Genomic DNA, 22,775 nt, shown 5'->3' on the forward strand with positions numbered 1-22,775 from the left:
TTAAATAACCTGAGGAACTGTTAAAAGTACATATTTACCGTTCTCAATAAATGTGCGAAGGAATCCTGTGATCCTACATGTATCCTCCAAAGAGACATCACTGTCTTCATCCTCATCCTGTGTTGGCCAGTTTATCTTTTCCAAGACTATCTGACAGATAATTTTTTCAAATCAGTTAACACTTCCCAACAGCCCAGAGAATATAAAGCGCAATAAACCAAAGAACAGAAGATATGAGAAATTGTCAATCCTAATAATCCAAATTGTAATGTGGTTAGGGCATGGTTGTAGTCAGTTTTAAGAACCATAGTAGAGTACTTTCCAGTCCTGTTGAGCATTTTCTAAATCATCCATCAGTTTTTTGATTGGTTTCCTTCTTTTAAGGCAGCAATTAGTATCAGTTCATGTCATTTGAAAATCAACTTGCAAGGACTTAAGGACAACCATGTTTTTGCAGTAGCTAATCACTCGTGCAGTGATATGATGTAGGATTAACTTTAAAAAAGAAAAAGTGATCAAATGCTGACTGGTTATTTGCAAAAGGTTTCCATCTCTCCAGGTTAATGTTTGTTTTGGAAAATAAACATAATTTCTGGGAAGGTAATTCTTATGAGTTAGGAGGAGTGTTTTTTACTTGGCAGCATGAGTCACTTACCCTTGGTGTGCACTGTAAATCAGATGCTCTTGGAAAGAGAAGGGGAATTGTGTCTTTCCTCTAAGTTAGCAAAGGCCAGATCAGTGTCTCTTTTAAACCCCTTCGTAACTGTTTGACTTGTCTGGAGGTTCTTCCAAGTACCTGCAAAATATTTGCATCAAAATAGAAAAGCCAAGCAGCATTACAAATCTTCTACAGATAGCCATATTAGTATTAATAACCTCATCAACATCCATCTGTGAAAAGCAGCCATCTCCAGTTCTCAGATGTGACTAGAGGCAAATCCCAGGACAGTGCCAACTCATTGATGATGGACTTTTCTTCTGATGATAATTCTGCTGTACCCTCAAGCTAAAAATGACAATTAGAATTAATTATAATTAAAAGTTTTGACTTCATTACTAGCATAAGTATTCATATATGATACAACAAACAGGGATAGGACAAGTTATTGATAATTAGCAATCATGCAGTTGACACCACCAACTGGTCTGGTACAGGGGGTTGCTGCATAGACTGTAAAAGTCAGGCCAAAACATTTGGATCGCCTCGTAGTGGTACAGTATAGTACATAAGCCCCACCCCCTCCATGTTAGCAGATGGGACATGGACCAAACCAAAAAATCAAAGTACATGTCAAAAAAAGATGCCAAAGATGGTTTCTGTCATTTTTAGGTATAATTTTATCACACTGATGTTTGTTCAAGTGTTCATTTTTCTGACAAGTTTGTTTTTTATTAGTTATTTTATGCTATAAAAACAGACTGAAATGTCATGATTGACAGCTGTGATTGACTCACTACTGCACAGACTCTGGCTCCAAATTGACAAGATGGCGGCGCTCATATCTGTAATATTTAGGCTTCACTTTTGTACAGTGGGAGTATCTATAAAGTTGATCAAGTTGAATTATCAGTATTTAAATTGAATGAATTAATTACAAAAATATATTTATTTTTTTCCCTGACATCATCTATTATTTTTGTAGCACACTTGAATGATCCACAGTGTGTTTGGAGTTGTATGTTTTTTTTATTTCCTCCTGCAAACATAAACGTGATGCAGCATTGTAAATCATGCACTGCTCTCTGAGCTTCATCTGAACAACACAATGCATGTATTGACCTGCCCTGACAAAGAGCGACCCTAAACCACAAACTCCCTCTTGTGGTGAAACTCTGGAATTACAATGCCTTACTCTTGTCCTTTGAGCCACAACTATTACCAAACAGTCCATGTCAAAACAAATAAACAAATATATAGGGGGTGTCCTTTTAAGCCACTGTCCCACATTTCTATCGTCCTAGCCCCAATTTGTATCAATAAAATCATACTTGAAAAATCGTACCAACTTGATTTTCTCACGAATATCAAGGTCAGCACAGTCCTTAATATCGATTGTGGCTTCTTCTGGGGATCCACCAAAGAGCACATGCAGGATAGCTGGGCTCAGTCCACCAAAGCATGGCCCATCATGTAGAAATGAATGACCGATCATTCGACCAGCAACAACAAAGAAGTCACTCTCCAAAAGCAGATGGGAAGTGGAGGGAATCCGATGATCTTGTTCCCCTCAAAAAGAAGAGTTCCCCCTGGCACTTGAATACAAAGAGAAAAGCAAAGCATATAGACAGTAATGTAAAGGACATAGATATTTAACTATCATACAGAATTAGTTAAGGAAATATCAATCAGCCACTGAAGATTCTGGTTGATCCTGTAGAAACCTAAAGGTTCACAGCAGTGACATTCACATTTACGAAAAAGGTTAGTATTCTCTGGGTATACGTAAAGGTCTGGGAAGACAGATCTGTTTTCAGTCTGGAACTGGTACCAACCAAACACCAAAGTGAATATTTACTTACCAAAATTTATCTCAAACCCATACTGAACATTTTTGACATGATGGTTGCAAAGAAATGGTGAGTCACACCATCACCAATTGCTGGATCTCCTGAAAAAGCAGAACACACGGTACAGACATCAGTTAAATGAAAACTGTAAAAAAAAAATATATTTTTTATCTTTAGTTTTGTATGTGTAAGCAATTTACCCATAAGTGTGCATGTCAAGGGGCAAGCCCACTCAACATAAGCCATCTTATAAAAAGAAAGGAGTGCCCTTTCCCTGTCCACTGCACTGTCTCGAAGATCCATGGTAAGACTTAAACATTTTCCAGTTGCGTGCTGACTTAAAATGGCTTCTTTGAATCTCTTTGCTGACTCTGTAGGATTTGGTGCAATTTGCCAATCTAAAAGTAGTTGTTCAAATGCTCAAATTAATACTGGATCAATTAATATACAGAGTGCAACAAGTTATTGAAATAAATTATGTAATATTTAATAACGTAACAAACCAGGGAAGCCTCTCTCTTCAGTGGGATCTAGATCAACCATCTCAGGAGCAGGCACACAACCCTGAGGTGGCACCGAGTAGTTTGAGTTGTTGGCCCTTGATGTCTCCCTCACCTGTGGTCTCGTCAACATGCTGACAAATCTACCTTCACTTCAGGAGGAGTTGGCACTTTCTGTGGAAACCTCAACCTCTACCTCACCACTGCTCTGTGATGGTCTTGAGTAAAAAGAGGTAATTTTTGTTAGTTTGGCTAGTATATTTTATATTGCATAACACACTCACAAAAACACTGCAATCTAGTAAAACTAAAGTTTAAAAGTAGAAAAGGATGGCCATATATATATAATCAATCAAACTCAAGACTTTCCCTCAAGACCAATATCCAGGATCTATATCCTCCACATTTGGATGCACAACAATGTATGAACAATATGGCTTTTCAGAGGGATTGTTGGCATCAAAATAACTAATATTTGGGCCCACAATAATGAAACATTAGATGTGCGGATCTGTCATGTCTGCCCTGCACTTAGACATGTATAGTTACAATTGTTTAACACACACACACACACACACACACACACACACACACACACACACACACACACATACACTCACTCAAAATGCTTTACACCTTATGGCTGACTACACATGCAGCATGATTTACAAATGTGATATTTTAGTTATGTAGAGCATACCTCATGCATTCATCACTATGAGCTTTTATGCGTGAAAAAGGGAACTCCTCTCCACACCCGACACATTTCTGAGGTGGTCCAATTAGCTCATTACTACAGTCTGGTCGACTGTCCTATAAACAAGATCATTTTAAAAATCATCAAAAGCAATAACTATGTGACTGTCATTCACAGTCTGCATTTTTAAAATGGGAACACCAGTCAAAAAGTGAGGAACTTACAGGGTCCAGATTCAGGTTCCTTTGGAGTGGTCGTATGAAAAGAGTGGCATGACCAATCTGGGTTTGGGGATCTTTCAGGTGTCTTACATGATAACCCTCATTGGGACAGGGGATGAGGATCAGGTGGCGACTGCGTGTTGTTCCAGAGATTTCGAGCAACTCAAATCCACCCCCTAGTTTTGGATAGGCTTTATACAGAAATTCTTTAAATTCGTTTGCATCTGTATGGCTACCTGAAAAGAGAAGATAATAATAAAATAACAGGTCTAGAAATTACTTATTTTTAAAAAAAAAACCTTTAGCATTTGGAGCATTATTAAGACAAGTTTTTGACAAGCATGTCATGGCTGATACCAACGGATTCCTTAGATTTTCTAATTTCATGACATAACAATATCCTCATGCTAGCTTTAAAATTGAGCCCTCTACAGCCTCTGAAAGACAAAATGCCGGACGAGGAAGAGGCAGGCAATCTCAATTCGAATTAATTCAGTTTGAATCCCAAATTCATATAGGCTACACTACCCAGCAAACATTTTCTCGACCTGCGTCTAGATGAAGACGTCCAGTCAACGTCGCGTCACGTCGTGACTTTAATTCGACTGTTTTTCAACATCAAAAAATAATATCATGGCAAATATGACCTAATTTAAATATGCATTTTAGAGCGGTTTAACTGAATAAACATTGCCAGAAAACGTTTTCTCGACCTGCGTCTAGATAAAGACGTCCAATTGAAGTCGCGTCACGACGTGACTTTAATTCGACTTTTTTTCGACATGATAACATTAGGGGGAATACGATCTCAAAGAAAACATATTTAACTGAAAAAACACTGTCAAGAATGATTTCCTCTATCTAGCCTACTGCTGTGTCTAGATGCAGATATCCAATCATGTCGGGACGTCTGATTAACGTCGGGCAGGCAGGTTGATTTGACGTCTATCTGAGGGGCTGAAATGACCAACGTCATTTAGACGTTGTTTCAACTACATATCAACGCACGAATGTTAAAAACTATTCGAAATAATGGAAATATGTTCGTGAATTTAAGAAAATATTGTAGTATCATATTGGCAAATGTGGGCTGAAATGTTTGTGATTCCAGCATCCATCTAGGAACTATTTTTCCTCGCGTAGTTAGCGCACCTAGCGGTTTCTTACGCATGCGCAAGAAGAACTTTGCAGTGTCAGTTGACGAGGAGGAGACACAGACACCTGTGAAAGGTGAGTTACTAAAAGTACTGTAATTTAAAATGAAACCGTGTTTGGTAAGACATTATACGTTTATCAGTTGCATGTTAGAGTTTTGATTTTGTTGCTGCATCGTGCATTGTTACTGTTTTTTTTTGCTTTTATTCGTAACCGAGCGGCGGCTAGCAGCCGAGTTAGCTGCCGTGTGAAACTAGCCCTGAGTTAGCTCACAGGCTACGTGAGGTGCTCGATGCTAAACCGAGCCGAACATCTGTGCAACTCTCGGTTTAGCATCGTTACAGAACCAAAACACTTTAAGGGGCCGTCTAGATGGGCGAAAACGTTATTTTTTCTCTGTCTTCCTCGGCATTGTTTCAAGAATATTTGCATCTAGACGGATCCACCGAAAACGCTGTAGTTCATATGCCAGGCCTATAGGTGTCGCTTGACATACACCAAAAACGGGACGGACCACCATCTGGTCCACGGACATTGATATGTGGCCAGAAATCGTCTTATAACCGGGGTCTAACCGTTGACACCATAGACATATATACATAGACGCCGCATTGACTGCTGCCGCCCACTAGAGCGACGTGCCTACAGGGCGGCCATCTTGGAACAGGACCACTCGCTCCTACAGTGCATTACGTCTATGGAGAAATGATGTGTCTACACAATAAAAATGATCATAAATCGCTCATTTGTCAAGCTATTTTCACGGGGTTTGTTTGTCAAACATCAGACCAGATAGACAGACAGACACACACACATAAATAGAACAAAAATAACCCAAAAAACGTTCAGGTGTGTTCAGGTCTTTATTGCTTGAAGGCTATTACATTTGAGTATCTTCTTCTTTGTCTTCTTCTTCTTCTTCTTCTTCTTATTATTTTATATTAATATTACTACTGTTATTTTTATTATTGTTATTCCAATCATTATATTATTATATTATTGCTATTATTATTATTATTGTTATTATTATAATTACATCACTATCATCATCATTATTATTATTATTGAAGACATAGGATCTGCTGTCTACCCTTTGTGAAAAGCAGACCGTCAGAACAGCTTGCAGGAGCTTACAGGACTCATCACGTTCTGTTCCATTTTTTTGAGTGGCTCCCCTGAGGATTCAGACTTTGTTGCATGCTGCGGGACACAGAGGAAAACTTTGTTCCTCGTGGCTGTCCAGCTCCTAAACTACCACCACCCCCTGATCAGTTTTATCATCTCTATGAATAAAGTGATTTGATTGATTCCAAATATTCAAACTAAACAGGCACTTTGAATTATCAGAGGGTTAAGTAGTAAAACTTAGAAAATATTCAAGGAAAGAACAAAAACATTAACACACCCCTCCAAACAAACTATTTATAAGAGTATTTACAACCTGTCATGAATTGGAGCTAAAACCCCTGAAAGAGAACTGTTTTGCACAGTTTCTTTCTTGTGCTGCCACTCTGGTATTTGAGTGATGTAAGTTTTGCAATGTGGTGCAGCCTAATTTTGAGGAACACAGACACCACTAGTTTCAGTAGGTCAGAATGGTGGTTGTCAATGCCAAATTGTGTGTCTTCAGTGTGTTCCCCGAGCAAAAATACATCATCCGTACCAATCTCCTCACGGACCACATGCATGACCACTGACACCTTGGGAGCTTGCTCTGAGTGGACCTGGCGAATCACCCGCTCTGCTGCTCTCACTACTTTGACTGTGCCCTCTTAGGGAATCATGAGCCCGCCATTATTTTTGAGCACAAGTAGGTGGTAGCTCTCATCATGTGAAGAGGGTACGGCATCTGCCACCAGGCTGGCACGGCACACATGGCAAGAGAGCCTTTTTAGAACCTGCCGAACAACAAACCCTGCAATGTAGACTAGAGCATTGTCTACAAGCCCACCAAAGCGCGTGGGCAGGTAGCTGTGGTCACACACAAGGGCTGCAAAGTTAACAAACGGGGGAGGGAGTTCTTCTGCAGTGACACTGTGTCATCCTGTGCTGCCACGTTGCCTAGCCCACTTGGTGAGACACCACACCAGACCATCAGACGCCGGAAGATGCCCTGGAACTGGCCGGCAGAGGGATTGTTGTTCCAGCCCCCTAAAGGAAAAAAGCAACAACACACACACACTACAATTACACCAAAGATATTTTCTGTTTGTTTTTTAAAGGCTTTAAAATGTGAACTTTACCTGATGCTCTGATCGAATTAAAGAGAAGCTCCAAGTGATCTTGGCTGAACCGGTAGGTGCAGACATACCGCTGGACTTGGAGCAGCTCAGGAATCATGAGCATGAGGGTGTCAATGTTGATCACAAACCCGATGACAGACAAGTATCTTCAAAAGAAAATGTTTTATTTCCCTAATTGTATTGAGACAAAGACACCTTGAGGAAGCACCTAGGAATTTTGTAAAGAGGTAAATTGATTTTGCCAGCAAATCCATCAGATGTGAAACAGCAAAGGGTGACAGGGATAGACAGACAGACAGACAGACAGACAGACAGATAGATAGATAGATAGATAGATAGATAGATATCTTATCTTCTTTTAGGAAGCTGAACCAACAATAGGAACATTATTAAACCAGAACAGGGACAGCTTGAAACAAGAACTTGCCATACCTGACACCTGCATGACGTTAAACATGTATCATACATACCATTGTCACTATTTTTAAAAGACCTCTTAGATTTGTGAAGCGATGTGCCATCTTTAATTGACAATTTGATCAGAAACTCCCTTGCTCTCATCAAGAACACCACTCTCTCCTCCCAATTCAAAGCCCCAAGGGGAGCTTTAAATCCTTTCGCGCGGGGATTGTGGCTGTTCATGACATCAAAGAGCCTGTCAATCATCTAAAAACAAATATCTGCATTAACTTTAAGCATCTAAAACCATCTCCATAACAGTGTTTCAACACGTATCATATCAAATGAATACTTATATATTAAAAAAAACAATTCATTTCAGTATGTAAACATGCAAGTATTTGGAACTTGACTCTACTCCATCTATGGCCCTATGCACATCCCTAATCATTTTACCTCAATGAATTCCGCTGTCGCTTCACAGTCTCTGAACTGCGAGTAGCCCAGGTCCCTCAGCGTGCGGAGAGCCACTGCAACAGACAGACTCAATGTCTGGGCAGCCAGGGACACCTTCATTTTTTTGGTTTTCAAAGTGGACATGCTTTTGAGTGACTTTATTTGCAGCATGCAGTCCGTCTTTGGTTTGAACATCGTTGAGATGGATGATGTATCTCCAGCTGATCAGGCCTGTGGTGTTCTTAAAGGATAAGTACCGTTTTTTACAACCTGGACCTTATTTCTGGCAAAACATATGGTCATTTACTCACCCAGATAACTTTGGTGTCATTCGGCGTCGTTCGGACGAAATTAGATCCAGTGTAGCGGCGATATATCCATATAATGGGAGAGACGGGGCAGCGACACACAGCCTCTATATAACGCATTATCTGCCACGAAACTAGTTAATTTCATCAATATTTTGTTATGAAATGCTAGTGCTATTCCCCTCTGAGTCCGGGCTCGTCCGTTATCAACATCCGGGGTCAAACTAGCAGTAGCAGCTACAGGTAAACAAACCGCGCTGTCGCGGGTGCGCGCGCAGCTCAGAGACGACATCTTCCAGGTCAGAGGTAGTAGATCAGCCTACAGACCCCGGATGTTGACAATAGACGAGCCCGGACCATGGCCCGGACTCAGAGGCTAATAGCGCTAGCATTTCATAACAAAATATTGATGAAATGAACTAGTTTCGTGGCAGATAATGCGTTATATAGAGGCTGTGTGTCGCTGCCCCGTCTCTCCCATTATATGGATATATCGCCGCTACACTGGATCTAATTTCGTCCGAACGACGCCGAATGACACCAAAGTTATCTGGGTGAGTAAATGACCATATGTTTTGCCAGAAATAAGGTCCAGGTTGTAAAAAACGGTACTTATCCTTTAACTGGGCTGTAAGCCTTCAAAATCAAAATCAGAATTAGAATCTTTATTAGTCACAGCTGAGCTCACCAAAGTACAGACAGGAAAATGTAATGCATCATCACATGCAGTCATAACTATGTAAATAAAACACGCAACAATAAAATAGAATAAAAAAGCAAATAAGCCTAGAACAACAATCAGCACTTACCTGTAGCATGTTAGAGATAGATAGACAGATAGACAGATAGATAGATAGATAGATAGATAGATAGATAGATAGATAGCACTTACCTGTAGCATGTTACGTGCCAGTTTCAGCATGTGACAGGCATCCATTGTAACAAACACTCTCTCACCAGTCACTGGATGGGGGAAAAAGGTCTTCAGGGGCTCAAGAGGGTTTGCTTTAAGGTCACAACCAAGTTGGTTGCACATGCTGAGGTTGGTTGCATGCCCGTCCATCGTCACGCAGATCACTCTCAAACCATGAGCATGAAGTTCCTCTATGGCATGGACAACCAAGACCTTCTGTGTTTCTGGTGAGAGAGTCTTGGTAAAATAGTAGCCAACTGGAGCTTTCCAGTGCCCTAGAATGCCTACCACCATAAGAACGAGAGCCTCAGAGGCAACATCGGTCTCGTTTAATCCATCCCCCAAATCCACAAACCCTGACATTTTTTGAGTTTGTGGATTGTAGTGCACATGCTTTTTAATAGCCATGGCATCCAAAATCAGTGTCACCAATCCATATTTAGCTTGGTCTTCTGTGCACCTTCCTCCTAGCATCTCCAACATCATTTTGTTGAGGCCAGGCTTTGCATCCACTGAAGTCAGCCACCTTTGAAAAATAAAATGTAGTAATTTGACCACCCTAACCCATTCAGAAAAAAACAAAATAAACAGAAACTAGCATTCTCCCCACACATTCCCCTCATAGACATCATGCATATGCACTCACAGACACGCACGGACACACACACTCACACACTAAAGGGACCACAATGGAAATAAGCTGTCAGCTTTTTTGTGTTTTTATCCCTTTGGCAGCATTTGTGTCGATGTATGTTTCTCAATCTCAATCAATCAATCAATCAATATCTGAAAGCTCAAAATGTATCAGAACACAGTGTGTGATGTGATGTGAGCTTTTTAAATCAGTAATTTTTACTGTCTTGTTTAGATTACATTTACATTTTTTGAGCACATTATGAATAAATACCACACACTAGTCTTGTTTTATACAATGTACACACTTTATTTAACATTTTGGCAGTAACTAAGTTCTATTTGTAGCGCTCACATTTAGTTACTTTTGTACAGTCAATTCTTAATTTCTTTGTATGGGTTGTTTGTATTGGTTGTTATATGTTTTTTGAAATAAAATATTTTCAAATGTACTTATTTTGGGTATAGAACACCCATTTTTCAGAATTTTCCTGCCAGCTCGGTCCCTCACAATATATTTAACAATCAGGCAACATGGAGAAAACCTTTGCAATGTATGGGGATGTGGGAGAGGAAGATGTTGAGACTCTCTCAGGAAACTATATGCCTTTGGACCATGAAGTTGTAGCGTCAGGGCAAACTCCCTCTGCTCTCTGGTGTACTCATGGCCCTTCTTTGCCAAGAGGTCTACCCGAAGATCTGAAATTCAGTAAGCATAAACTTATTAGTAAGACCCCTTTAAATAAAAAGGAAGAGAGTTTAACACAGACTATAAACAAAAAATACCTATATAAAATATTCAAATTAGTATTTCCATTTTACCTGAGTAGCATTCAAGCTTGTCTTTCAGCTCTTCATTTATGAGGTTTTTCTCCCTCAGATCCTCGAGAAGAGTGTGTACATTTTTCTTCGCCCTTAGCTCCCGGAGCTTGCTATTTCTCTTCTCGCGCTCATGGAAATGCTGAGGCAACTCCACTGGCAGGATTTCTTCTGCTTTCCTTGAAGCTTTTGTTGTCCTTGATGGTACTTGCTAAAATTTAAGAAACATAATACAACATTTTTAAAAAAGTTTTTAGCATCGGAAAGTGGACTGTACTTTATTCCTAAACATGCAGACAGAAAAAAAGTTTAGAAAAGTGTGGTATTAAGTAGCTATGGAATGCTTACATGGACATATGAATCATAGAAATTAATGAATTCATTAGCCAAATGGCACATATACCTTTTGTAAATGAGATGGGAAGTTAAACACAGATGGTTTGACTCCATGTCTCAGCCGAACAATTTGTCCTGTTCTGTCAAAGTCATCTGGCTGGAAGCGCTCACTGCAGAGCAAGGACCTCTCAGTTGCCACAAAACCTTCCCGTTTCACTGCCAGTTCCCATTGTCTCTTTAAACTACTGTCTTTGGGAAACCTTAAAAATATGAGAAAAGTAGCGAGAGATGAAGAATTGTCTACAACAAAAAATTATTCCATGTAATCCCTTCCCATGAACCAGTCTGCCACCCAGTCCTCCCATTAAGCTGGCCAGCTCTCCCTGCCTTTCCTCCCACCAGAAGCTGCCTTCATCAGTTCTTGTTAACATTTCCATGTATCCAACATTCTGTGTTATAAACTGTTTTCTTGTCTGTAACAACATCTATTGCACGTCTGCCCGTCCTCGGTGAGGGATCCCTCCTCTGTTGCTTGATTTTTCCCTGTTAAAAGGGTTTTCCATGGAGTTTTTCCTCAGTGGATGTGAGGGTCTAAGGGCAGAGGATGTTGTTATGATGCCATGTAAAGCCCTTTGAGACAAACTGTATGTAAAGACGGGCTATACAAATAAAATTGCCTTGCACATAGAGCTAATGATGATCAATATACTGTATTAGCTATATTAGACCGATCACTGCAGTCTGTTTTTTCTGTGTAAAGGGGAGTTGCTAGGGACGCTGCTTCTTTAACGGTTTCTGGTAGTTTTTTGTTTTTTTTACAGAGATAGTTTATAGATTCATAACACCGCATTTAGACCAAAATTTTGTCTCAGATTAGTTATTTCACTGGGGGCGGCTGTAGCTCAGTGGGTAGAGCAGGTGACCAGCCACCAGAAGGTTGCTGGTTCGAACCCCGGCTCCCCTGGGCGGAACTGAGCTACATGCCGAAGCATCCTTGAGCAAGATGCTGAACCGCTCCTGATGTGCAGTTGGCACCTTGCAAGATGCAAGGCAGCCTCTGCCATCAGAGGGCCCTCGATGAACTGGCGTCTCATTCAGGGGTGTGCCCTGGCCTTCGACCTGGGCACACCCCTGGGCCAAGATGGCCACCCTGTAGGCACGTCGCTCCACAGTCGATGCGGCGTCTATTTATATATGTCTATGGTAGACACATGCTGATAGTTGTCTGGTGTCGCTACACGACCGCAACGGCAGAGGGCGCCAGCTTATTGTAGAGACGTGACAGATACTGTGGCTGGTTATCTGTCAATCACAGCGTAGGTGTAGAATGGTCATACTTTGTGCCATCTTCTTCAAATTTGAAACAAGTGTTCACTGATAGTGTGGCTACAGCCCCATAATGCCATTGACATGCTCAGATGAATCACTATCTCTCTACATATAAAAGTAATCTATTTGTGTGTCTCTGTCCCTCGCATAGGCCTGTTTTGATAACTATTTGTCCAATTTACCTCACTTCACAGGTTTATTGTGAGACGCACACCAGGTGAGATACACACACACACACACACACACACACACTTGAATGGGGGGGCTTGAATGAATATGAATATTTGGATACAGCCTCAGAGCCATCCGCCACTGTTTTACGCTGTTGTGATGATGCTTGGACAGAGGAGCTAATGCATAACAGCAGCAACAGTGAGGAATATCTTCAAATTCATTCTTTTAGAGTAAATGTATTCCGAAATGGAATTGTCCTTTAAAAGAAAACCTCTAATGTGCTATTGTGCTCCCTGTGTGAACAGCCAGGCACCTGCATGAAAGAGAAATTATGCTTAGTGTTGCCTCTCTGTGTTGTGCCTTTTAAAGCCACAAAGATGTTCCATGTCATCAAGTGTAAGAAACTAAGATTGACATAATTGAAATTACTGAATGGGCTTCATGTGCATGTGGCTATCCTGGGCTAAGCTGGGCTACCATAGCACAGATTGTTAATGCCTACTGGCTTTATTAGGAACCATCAGATTCAGGCTACTGAGTGGCTCTAAGAAGTGGTTCTTTCATTACTCTTTCAACTCCCAAAACAATTTGTTCTTGCCATCTATAAAGTGCATTTAACATCTGAATAGGCGCTCTGTAAATTTTTTTATTTTTTTCTTATGCCCTCTCTCCAGCTGCTGTGAAGAGATGGAGTCCAAAGGCCACAGATGCATAAATAGAGTGTGATTCAGAACCAACTTAAACATGCCCCAGCAAGAAGCGGGGGCAAGGGGCAGACCCCCACAGGACTGCAATAAAAAGGAAGTCAATAAAACATTTGTTCCAATAAACATGTTCGTTTTTTTTTTTTTTTTACCTGAGATTTGTCCATGTACTACTTGTATTTTACAGTATGGGTGAACATTATTCGAGTATTTTTAACTTTATCACAGGTGAGTTTATTTACTATGAAAGTTTTAACCAGGTTCACCATTCCTGTGATATTTTAAGTTGGCAAATGTGAAATTTGCTGGTGTTGTCTATTGGACTTTTTGACCTCTTTGCATTTTAAGGATTTTTTTTGCTGAAATGGATAAGTTAATTTAAATAGTTGCAGATTAGAGCATTGAGAATTGCACATGTATACAGCACAAGAGCTGTGCTTGTCATAGAATGTATGGATGTGGTAATGCCAGTTATGTAGGCACTAGTTGAAACTCGATTTAGGTAAACATATTTTTAAATGCAATACATTACATGTGTATTTTGACAAAGGTTGATATGCTGTCGAAACGACGTTGAAACGACGTGAATTGATGCCGTCTAAGAGCCATCGAAATGATGTCGGTCATGAGACCGACGTCAGAAAAACTGCCTGCCTGACCGACGTTGATTAGACGTCAAATAGACGTCAAAATGTTTGCTGGGTATTAGAAATACACTGACAGGACAAATGTGTGTCAATCATAGACTTTAGATGTATGACATACCTTGAAATGTAAGACGTTTTTCCCCTAAACCTGCTGCAGCAAGTCTGTCTTTGGCGTTTCGGTTGGGGACCAAGTCCGCGTTTTTGTCCACAAGACAGCAGAATGAATGTGTGTAGGAATAAAGTTGGGTGGGCCCAGCAACGGATCGCCGTCTTGCTGTCCTTGTCCCTCCCATGTATGGCCCAAACAGTCTTGAAACCTCGGCTAGGATCAAGTGAAGAGGACATGCTCAATGTTAGAAAATAATATAAAAAGATTGCAGGGGAAATATGTTGGTAGGGATGGGCGATATGGCCTATCACCTTAGAAGAAAAGCTTGTATTTGACTCTCTTTTTAGATTTTTGTGCTGGCATCAACACTGAGTGTTTTATTTGAAAATTAACCGGATGTCATGTTGTTCTTTCGTGTCTGACTTCCTGTCTGCTCTGTGCTGAATTCGGCTGAATTGCTCCACACACTCTACAGAGTATAGTTTGCTGCTGCTTGTCGGACAGCTTAAATCCGAACCACGTCCAAATAATGGATGTCGCAACGGTCTTTTTCACCAGCTCCTCCGTTTCCCTTTCAGCCATGTTTACTCAAGATGACGATGATGCGTTGCAGCCGCGGCTCTACATTTCGCAGGTGGATTGCGTCATCAACATGCATTATTGCGATAGTGCAATAGAATTAAAATCTCTATTGTAGGCCAATTTTGTATCGTTTATATTGCATATCGTTTGTATCGCCCATTACTGTTGGCTAATGTTGATGTTAGCATCGCACACTATAGCAATGTGATCTGTTAAAGCTAATGCACAGCGCCACTGAAAAAAAATCACACATCACTGGCGATAGTAGTTTTGTCCACAGATGGGAGTTAGAATCAAAAACTGTTCCTTGTAGACACCTACCGTCCACTGGGTGTCTGGGTGTCATGCTATGTGACGGCGGAGGTGGTGAACTTGGCTCGTTGGGGTCCTCGGTGCTGTACAGAAAATAACAAAGCAGTGAAAATCATATGGGTACCATGCTCAATTATTATTAAACTCAACAACTGCTGTTTACCTATACTTGTTACAGGCCTAAACAGAAGAAACTCACAATTTTCAAGCTGGTCAGCCACATCCCAAAGCAGGTCTGCCAGTGGCCTCCTGGTCGAGGCCATTTTCGAGCTGGTTTACAACTTCACAGGGAGGAAGGCTTGGGATCGGGAATCGTTTGCTTTTGTCTGGCTCTCCAATTTGACCAATCATGCTGTTGACTGAGGTTAGGACCTCCTACCTCGTTAACATATGGACACAGAAATACAGAAATAAATAAATGTAGGTGAACAGAAATGTATAAATAAATATAAAGCATTTATTTATTCTTTGATTTATTCTTTTATTTCAGCATTTATTTATTTATTCATTTAGTTCAGCATTTATTTATTAATTAATTTATTTACACATTTATTTATTTATGCATTCATTTATTTATACTTAAGTCATGTTTAGTCCTCCATAATCAGCAGGACTGCATCTTCACGCAGCAGTCGCAGTCACCTCGGTCGTTTTGGCATTTGCCCTCATCCCTCTATGGCCAGACCGTCACTACTCCTGTTTCATAGCGCAAATGCAATATTGTTGCTGTAACGTGCGATCTGTCGGATTTTGGGCCGAGCCCGTCTCTCGCTGCAGCGGGGGGCACGTCGGGGCACGTCTTGGTGGATGATGTTACCCAGGGGAGCCAGGTCATTTCATTTAGGCTGCATAAATTATTATTATTATTTGCTATTTATTATTCTTTAAGGGCTACTGACAGGCCTTCACAAAAACACACACACGCAAAAAAAAAAAAAAAAAAAAAAAATAGTACCGAGACAAAAGGGCACTTTGGGCATCAAGGAGCAAAGGGGCAGGTGCCTTAGTAATTAAAGTTGTACTTTATTTTACTTATTTGAAGTGTACTTTATTGTAAGTCTATTGTAAATTGTTCTAAGGTGTACTTTTAAAAAGTATACTTTGTTTCAAAGCACTTATAGTAGAAGATTAATATTCTTATTAAAAGTGGACTTATTTTTGAGTCATTTGTAATATACGGTTAATATACTTTATTAAAGTGCACTTAATTTGCACTTCTTTGGAAGTGAATTTAGGTACACTTATGAAAAGACTGTAAGTCTGTTTTAAATTGTTCTAAAATATACTTTTACAAAGTATACTTTATTTCAAAGTACTTACATTAGTCGAATAGTATTCATAAGATAAGTATGCTTATTTGAGTCATTTGTAATATACTGTTAGGATACTTCATTAAAGTGCACTTAGTTTCACTCTGTACAGAGACGACACCCTCTGTCCTTCAACTCTCGATTCGAGTGAGGAAAAACTTGCCCCCAAAAAATACCCTTTTAACAGGGAAAAAATATGCGGAAGAAACCTCAGGAAGAGCCACAGGGGAGGGATCCCTCTCCCAGGACGGACAGACGTGCAATAGATGTCGCATGTACAGAGCAGATCAACGAGACCACAATGTATACAATTATAATAGATGGTTGACAGGAATGAAAGTACATAAAGAAGTATTACAGCAATAATAATGAAATGCACATAATGGAAATGTGACTACTAGTAATAACAGTAGTAGTGGTTAACGGTAAGGATAAAATGTAGTAATGCATTACAATAATAGTAGTGAAGCGTATGTAACAGAGATATGGCTAATATTAGCAACAGTAGTGGTGGGTGTCAGGCAGGGCCATGGCAGTAGGCGCATCCACGATCCACGACCCGGGCACGGCCAGGATCCATGAGAGCCTGTAGGACTAGAAAGCACAACTCTGGAGAAGAAGTGAAGTCAGTGACATGCAGAGATGGGGCATGTATACAGGCATAATGTATACAGATGGAGAGGAGAGGAGGAGAGAGAAGCTCAGTGTATCATTTGTCCCCTGGACTGGGCCTATAGCAGCATAACTAAGAGCTGGTCCAAGACAGGCCTGGGCAAGCCCTAACTATAAGCTATATCAAAAAGGAAGGTCTTAAGTCTACTCTAGAGAGGGTGTCCGCCTCCCGGACCAAAACAGGAAGATGGTTCCACAGAAGAGGAGCTTGATAACTGAAGGCTCTGGCTCCCATTCTGCTTTTGGAGACTTTAGGAACTACAAGTAATCCTGCGTTCTGGGAGCGTAATGCTCTAGTTGGGTAATAGGGTAGTATGAGCTCCTGGAGATATGATGGTGCCTGACCATTAACAGCTTTGTAAGTGAGGAGAAGGATTTTAAACTCTATTCTTGATTTTACAGGGAGCCAGTGCAGAGAGGCCAATACAGGAGTAATATGATCTCTTTTCTTAGTTCCTGTCAGTACATGTGCTGCAGCATTCTGGACCAGCTGGAGACTCTTTAGAGACTTGTGAGGGCAGCCTGATAATAGAGAATTACAATAGTCCAGCCTGGAAGTAACAAATGCATGGACTAGCTTTTCTGCGTCATTTTGAGACAGGATGGGCCTGATTTTTGCAATTTTACGTAGATGAAAAAATGCAGACCTTGAAATTTGTTTTATGTGGGAAGTTGAAGGACATCTCTTGATCAAAGATAACTCCCAGATTCCTGACGGTGGTGCTGGAGGCCAAGTTAATGCCATCCAAACTAGCTATATCATTAGACAATAACTTAATTGGAAGTGAATTTAGGTACACTTAAAAAAGTGCAAATGAAGTTGAGTTGGTTTTAAGCCGTTTTTCTTCATTATTCAGTATATTAAATAGTTCTAGCAGTAGTTATTTAGTGTACTTATGAAAGGAGTTATTACTTAGCAATACACTTTCTACATATTACATGTATGTGCTAGTACATTTGTTTTCATTTCATTCCCAGTTATGATACAGCAATTTGTAGGAAGTCGCAAAATGAAACGGGTTGTAATTTATATATATATATATGCATTTATTTCACATTTGATATACAGTCTATAGTACAGGCCCTGGAAAGAAAGGCGCCTAATTCAAATAGCAACGTTTGCATCTTTGCCATCCAATCAGCGCATTGCGCTCAGCTCAGCCTCTTTGAGCTCCACGATTCACGGCGCTTCATTCTGGTCAACGTTGCTGTTGAATGACATTGACCAGCTAAAGTCTCCGTCGCGAGGCGAAGCAAGCCCAAGCCTACTTCTGATTCACAGTAAGTACATTCAATGTTTTTAATTTCTGATTGAATGGTCATACATTCTATATTTCCATTCATCACACCGGCTAATTTTATGATTTCGTTGGCGGGTCATGATGTGTTTCAGCAACTTCAGTCATCGTAGCCAGATAACCAACGTTAATGTTAGCTAACGTCAGTCTTACAGCTACTGTAACTGTAAGTTAACCTATTATTACTGCTCTTGGTAGCGGCAGCGTTACGCCTGTGTGTATGTGCTTCAGTAACACAGTGTAATATTACATGATGAAGCGTGGTGTGGTTTCTTTAAGGGGTAGAGCAGTGCGTGTGCGCGTAGGGTCTGTGTGTGTGTAGTGAAGCGAGCGGCAGGTGAGGTTGGAGCAGACATTAGCAGAGCAGAGGAAGAGGTTAGCCGTGCATGTACAGTTCATTATGTGGCCAAATAAACGCACAAGCTTCTCCAGATCACGTAATGTCTCTCCTATTGTTTTACCAACTACTGTCTGACAGCAAAGTGAAGTGAAGCGTGTTAGCCCTGAAGCTAACCGGCTTCAGCCCAGGAGGAAAACGTACTCCCCTGCGCTCTGCCACTACGGTCTTAGCCTACTGTACATGTTAACCGGTCGTCTAGCTGCTTAGTTTATGACTTTAATTTAAACTACTTCCAAGAAATAACGGACCTTATCAGCCAACCTGAAGCTTATGTATGACAGCTATTCATGTCTGCAGTCAGATACAGTATAGTCATGTCAGTACAGTATCTGAATGCAAAAACGTCAAAATAACGTGACCTCTATTGTTCCTACACCAGTAACTTGTAATAGCAGCTCAAGAATCGTAAAAGTAGAGGAAAAGATTGATTAATTGATTGATAAATAAAATCAAAATAAATAAATGTATACGTGATATACACCTCTTACTGCTAGATATGACCATGGTTGGAAAATTGCACAGTACACGTGAGCACATCTTTGTAATATAAAGATAAAATGCTGTGTAGCATTAATAAAACAAATTGCCTGTAAATGTGGTAATTGGACAGAGGCTGTAATTTCAAGGACTTACACACTTGTTCAGCACACTATGTTTATGCTGTGATTCATAGTTATAACCACTGTTATTATTTCTATGTTGTCCTCAGATGAGCACTAAACCAAAGAGCCACAAGGCAATGTGAGAGGGGGAGTGGATGGTGAGACTGAGGACATTTACCAGCTCTGGGGTTTGGCCTGCTGGAGAACGCAACAGACCAGCCCCGAGGCAGCGCTAATGGCATGATCTCTACCAGAAGGTAAAGTACATCAAAATATCCACCTATTACTCATGACCATTGTTTTGAGTTACATGTAGTCTATTTAAAAGCTTCTGTGATTTCTATAGCAGCTAGATCACACGGAAACTGACCACCAGTAATTACTAAATACATGTTGGACTATTTACTGGTAGCAGTATTGGTATACCATACTGATAAAATTTCTCAGTTTCCAGAAAGCAGGTTAAAACGTAAGTGAACCCTGAGATGAGGGAAACTCTGGGGTTTTGTTTTTTTTCCGTAAATGAGAGGTATCTTAAACTCTGTGTCAGTCACCATGGTAACTGACTCTGGGAACCTAATGTGCTCTCTAGCAGGTTTACTTAAAGAAACCCTGAGTCTTACGGAGCTGTCTGACAGGGCCCTTTTCTTTTCTTCTCAACAGCATCATGTTGAAGCAGAAATAATTCACATAGTTTTACAACAGGGGGATTATTTAGATTCGTTTAGATTAGCTCCCATTCCCTGAGCCGAACGGTACCACTCCTCATCAGTCCGTCATTTATCTGAACAATATTCTCAGTCTGGCTGCACATGGAATATCAGACTACACGTCTGATATTCTAGCTGACGTGCTCTCAGACGTCTAGCTGACGTGCTCTCAGATCTTGACCTCTTCATTTTTATCACTTTGCAGGTTAATCAATCACCTTCCAGCAGTCAGAAAAAGAGGAATCATTCACATTTCATTTGGCTTCTTTTTTTCCCACAGATAGCTACAAAACCCATCAGCCTGCATTGCCTCCAACAACGCAATTTCAAAGTACATGTTTCTAATTTTCTGCCGCATTTAGGATAATATTAAATAACTTCAAGTGCTATCTGTAGATAAAAGTGAGTGTCTGCCTCTTGGGTCCTGGGGGTGAGTGACGCCCTTAGCCTCTGGCCACCCAGCGACCTGACTCAGGACCAGCTCCTCTGCCTCTGTCAGACGTGGTGGAGGTGGAGGTGACCACCACCTCTGCCTTCTTCCACATGTTCATTTACTCAGCAGGATGTTAGGAGACAGGATGTGTGTTAATCAGTAGGTATCTGTTGGTGGTAAAAGCTGCTACTAGCTGAAATATCCACTGAATTAACTCACAAGACTGTTTTTATAGTCTATACTCAGAGTTTCACTTCACAGATTAAGTCAACTCAGAGTTCAGGGTTAGGCTTCGAGTTTGTTGAACCTCCTTTCTGGAATACCCCTTTGATGTACTGTTCAAAATAATATGATTATGCTGCGTGACTTACATTATCTCTTGTCTATTTGGTCAACAGACGCTGTTCTTCTGGAGTTTCCACAGACAAGTGTCTCTGATGTGTGCGCGGCCATCAGACAAAAGTGTAACAATGAGCAGTTCAGCCGAAAAAAAAAGGAACATAATGTGTGGTGTGTGTTTCTGTATGGTGGGAGGGGTTAGGCGTGCAATAATAAGGAATATTGTTTTTCATTGTTCACTATTTCTCAGTGTTCTGTAAAGTTTATGTGTAATGTTTAGGTCTTGCTGACTGAAATGGACCTATTTCTACAAGGTGTACTAAAGTACCAATAGTTAAAAATGTTTAAAAGCCATAATGTAAATGTTCATACATTTGTTGTATAAATGTTAAGAGACAGTACAAGTTTTTTGTATTTACAATGTATTATTCTAATTTGGATATGGTACGAATAGATTAAAGACTATTTTTTCAACTGGAAGTAGTCCCACAAGTTTCACTTTCACAGCCTTTAGTATGCTGGTAATACATTTGCAAACATGTGCAAGGTAGATAGTAATATAGCAAAGTAAAGAGAAAGTATATTGACTATTATGCAAAGTATGCTTTTTTAGCAATTGGAATAAGCCAAACATATAATTAAGCATATTAGCACAGTAAGAATATATTAAAGTATAAAGCTTATATATTTTTGAGACACTAACAAATCATTTTTAATGTACTTATGATACAAACAAAGTACTAGTATAGAACAAGTGTAACTGTAATTTGACTAATTAAGCATATATAAAGCCATATGCTTAAAGTATACAAAATATACTTTAAGTTGTTCCACTTTAGCACATAAAAGTACACTAAATACACTTCAAGTTGAGCTTTTCTACAATGACTTACAATTAAAATATATTTAGTACAAAATTAGTTGTTCCAAAATAGCATGCTTCAAGTTAACTAATCATGAACACACTTGAAGTATAATGATGATTAGTGTGGCTTCAAGTACACAAAAGTATGCTAAATTTTAGTACATTTAGCACATTTATTTTTCAGCTGGGCAGTTCAGGCCAGAAAACTTTTTTGAAAGACCTCTTTTTCACTGAAATGCAGCTTAGGCTACTGTACAGTGCAATAACACGCTCCTATCGCTCTGAAAGGCTAATTTTTGACATAAACCAGTTTTCACCCTTAATGAATTAAATTCCAGGTAAACACTCGTTTGCCATGAAGAAGATCCAAATTCAACCAGTTCAGGCCAGAAAACTTTTTTGAAAGACCTTTTTTTCACTGAAATGCCGCTTAGGCTACTGTACAGTGCAAAAACACGCTCCTATCGCTCTGAAAGGCTAATTTTTGACATAAACCAGTTTTCACCCTTAATGAATTAAATTCCAGGTAAAAACTTGTTTGCCAGGAAGAAGATCCAAATTCAACCAGTTCAGGCTAGAAAACCTGTTTGAAAGACCTTTTTTCAGTGAAATGCAGCTTAGGCTACTGTACAGCGCAGAAACAGGCTCCTCTCGCTCTGAAAGGCTAATTTTTGACATAAAGCAGTTTTCACCCTTAATGAATTAAATTCCAGGTAAACACTCGTTTGCCATGAAGAAGATCCAAATTCAACCAGTTCAGGCCAGAAAACTTGTTTGAAAGACCATTTTTCAGTGAAATGCCGCTTATGCTAGCCTACTGTACAGTGCAAAAACAGGCTCCACTCGCTCTGAAAGGCTCATTTTTGACATAAGCCAGTTTTCACCCTTAAAGAATTAAATTCCAGGTAAAAACTCCTTTGCCATGAAGAAGATGCAAATTCAACCAGTTCAGGCTAGAAAACCTGTTTGAAAGACCTTTTTTCAGTGAAATGCAGCTTAGGCTAGCCTACTGTACAGTGCAAAAACAGGCTCCACTCGCTCTGAAAGGCTCATTTTTGACATAAGCCAGTTTTCACCCTTAAAGAATTAAATTCCAGGTAA

The 22,775-nt window shown here is 40.1% G+C and overlaps 2 long non-coding RNA genes across 2 annotated transcripts; one reads left to right on the top strand and one right to left on the bottom strand.

Annotated features, from left to right (window-relative positions):
- Positions 1-10,210: 10,210 nt before the first annotated feature.
- On the bottom strand, positions 10,211-15,338 carry LOC311254109. The gene is made up of 5 exons (XR_014622200.1): positions 15,245-15,338; positions 15,055-15,128; positions 14,161-14,364; positions 11,256-11,448; positions 10,211-11,063 (listed from the first exon to the last, which is right to left on the bottom strand). It is a non-coding gene; the product is annotated as an uncharacterized lncRNA (long non-coding RNA).
- Positions 15,339-18,184: 2,846 nt separating this feature from the next.
- Positions 18,185-21,287, top strand: LOC311254107. Its single transcript, XR_014622199.1, has 3 exons — positions 18,185-18,308; positions 19,435-19,584; positions 20,869-21,287. It is a non-coding gene; the product is annotated as an uncharacterized lncRNA (long non-coding RNA).
- Positions 21,288-22,775: the final 1,488 nt, after the last annotated feature.

The sequence above is a fragment of the Pagrus pagrus genome (assembly GCF_965226575.1).
Source record: "Pagrus pagrus genome assembly, contig: HAP1_SCAFFOLD_342, whole genome shotgun sequence".
Lineage (NCBI taxonomy): Eukaryota > Metazoa > Chordata > Actinopteri > Spariformes > Sparidae > Pagrus > Pagrus pagrus.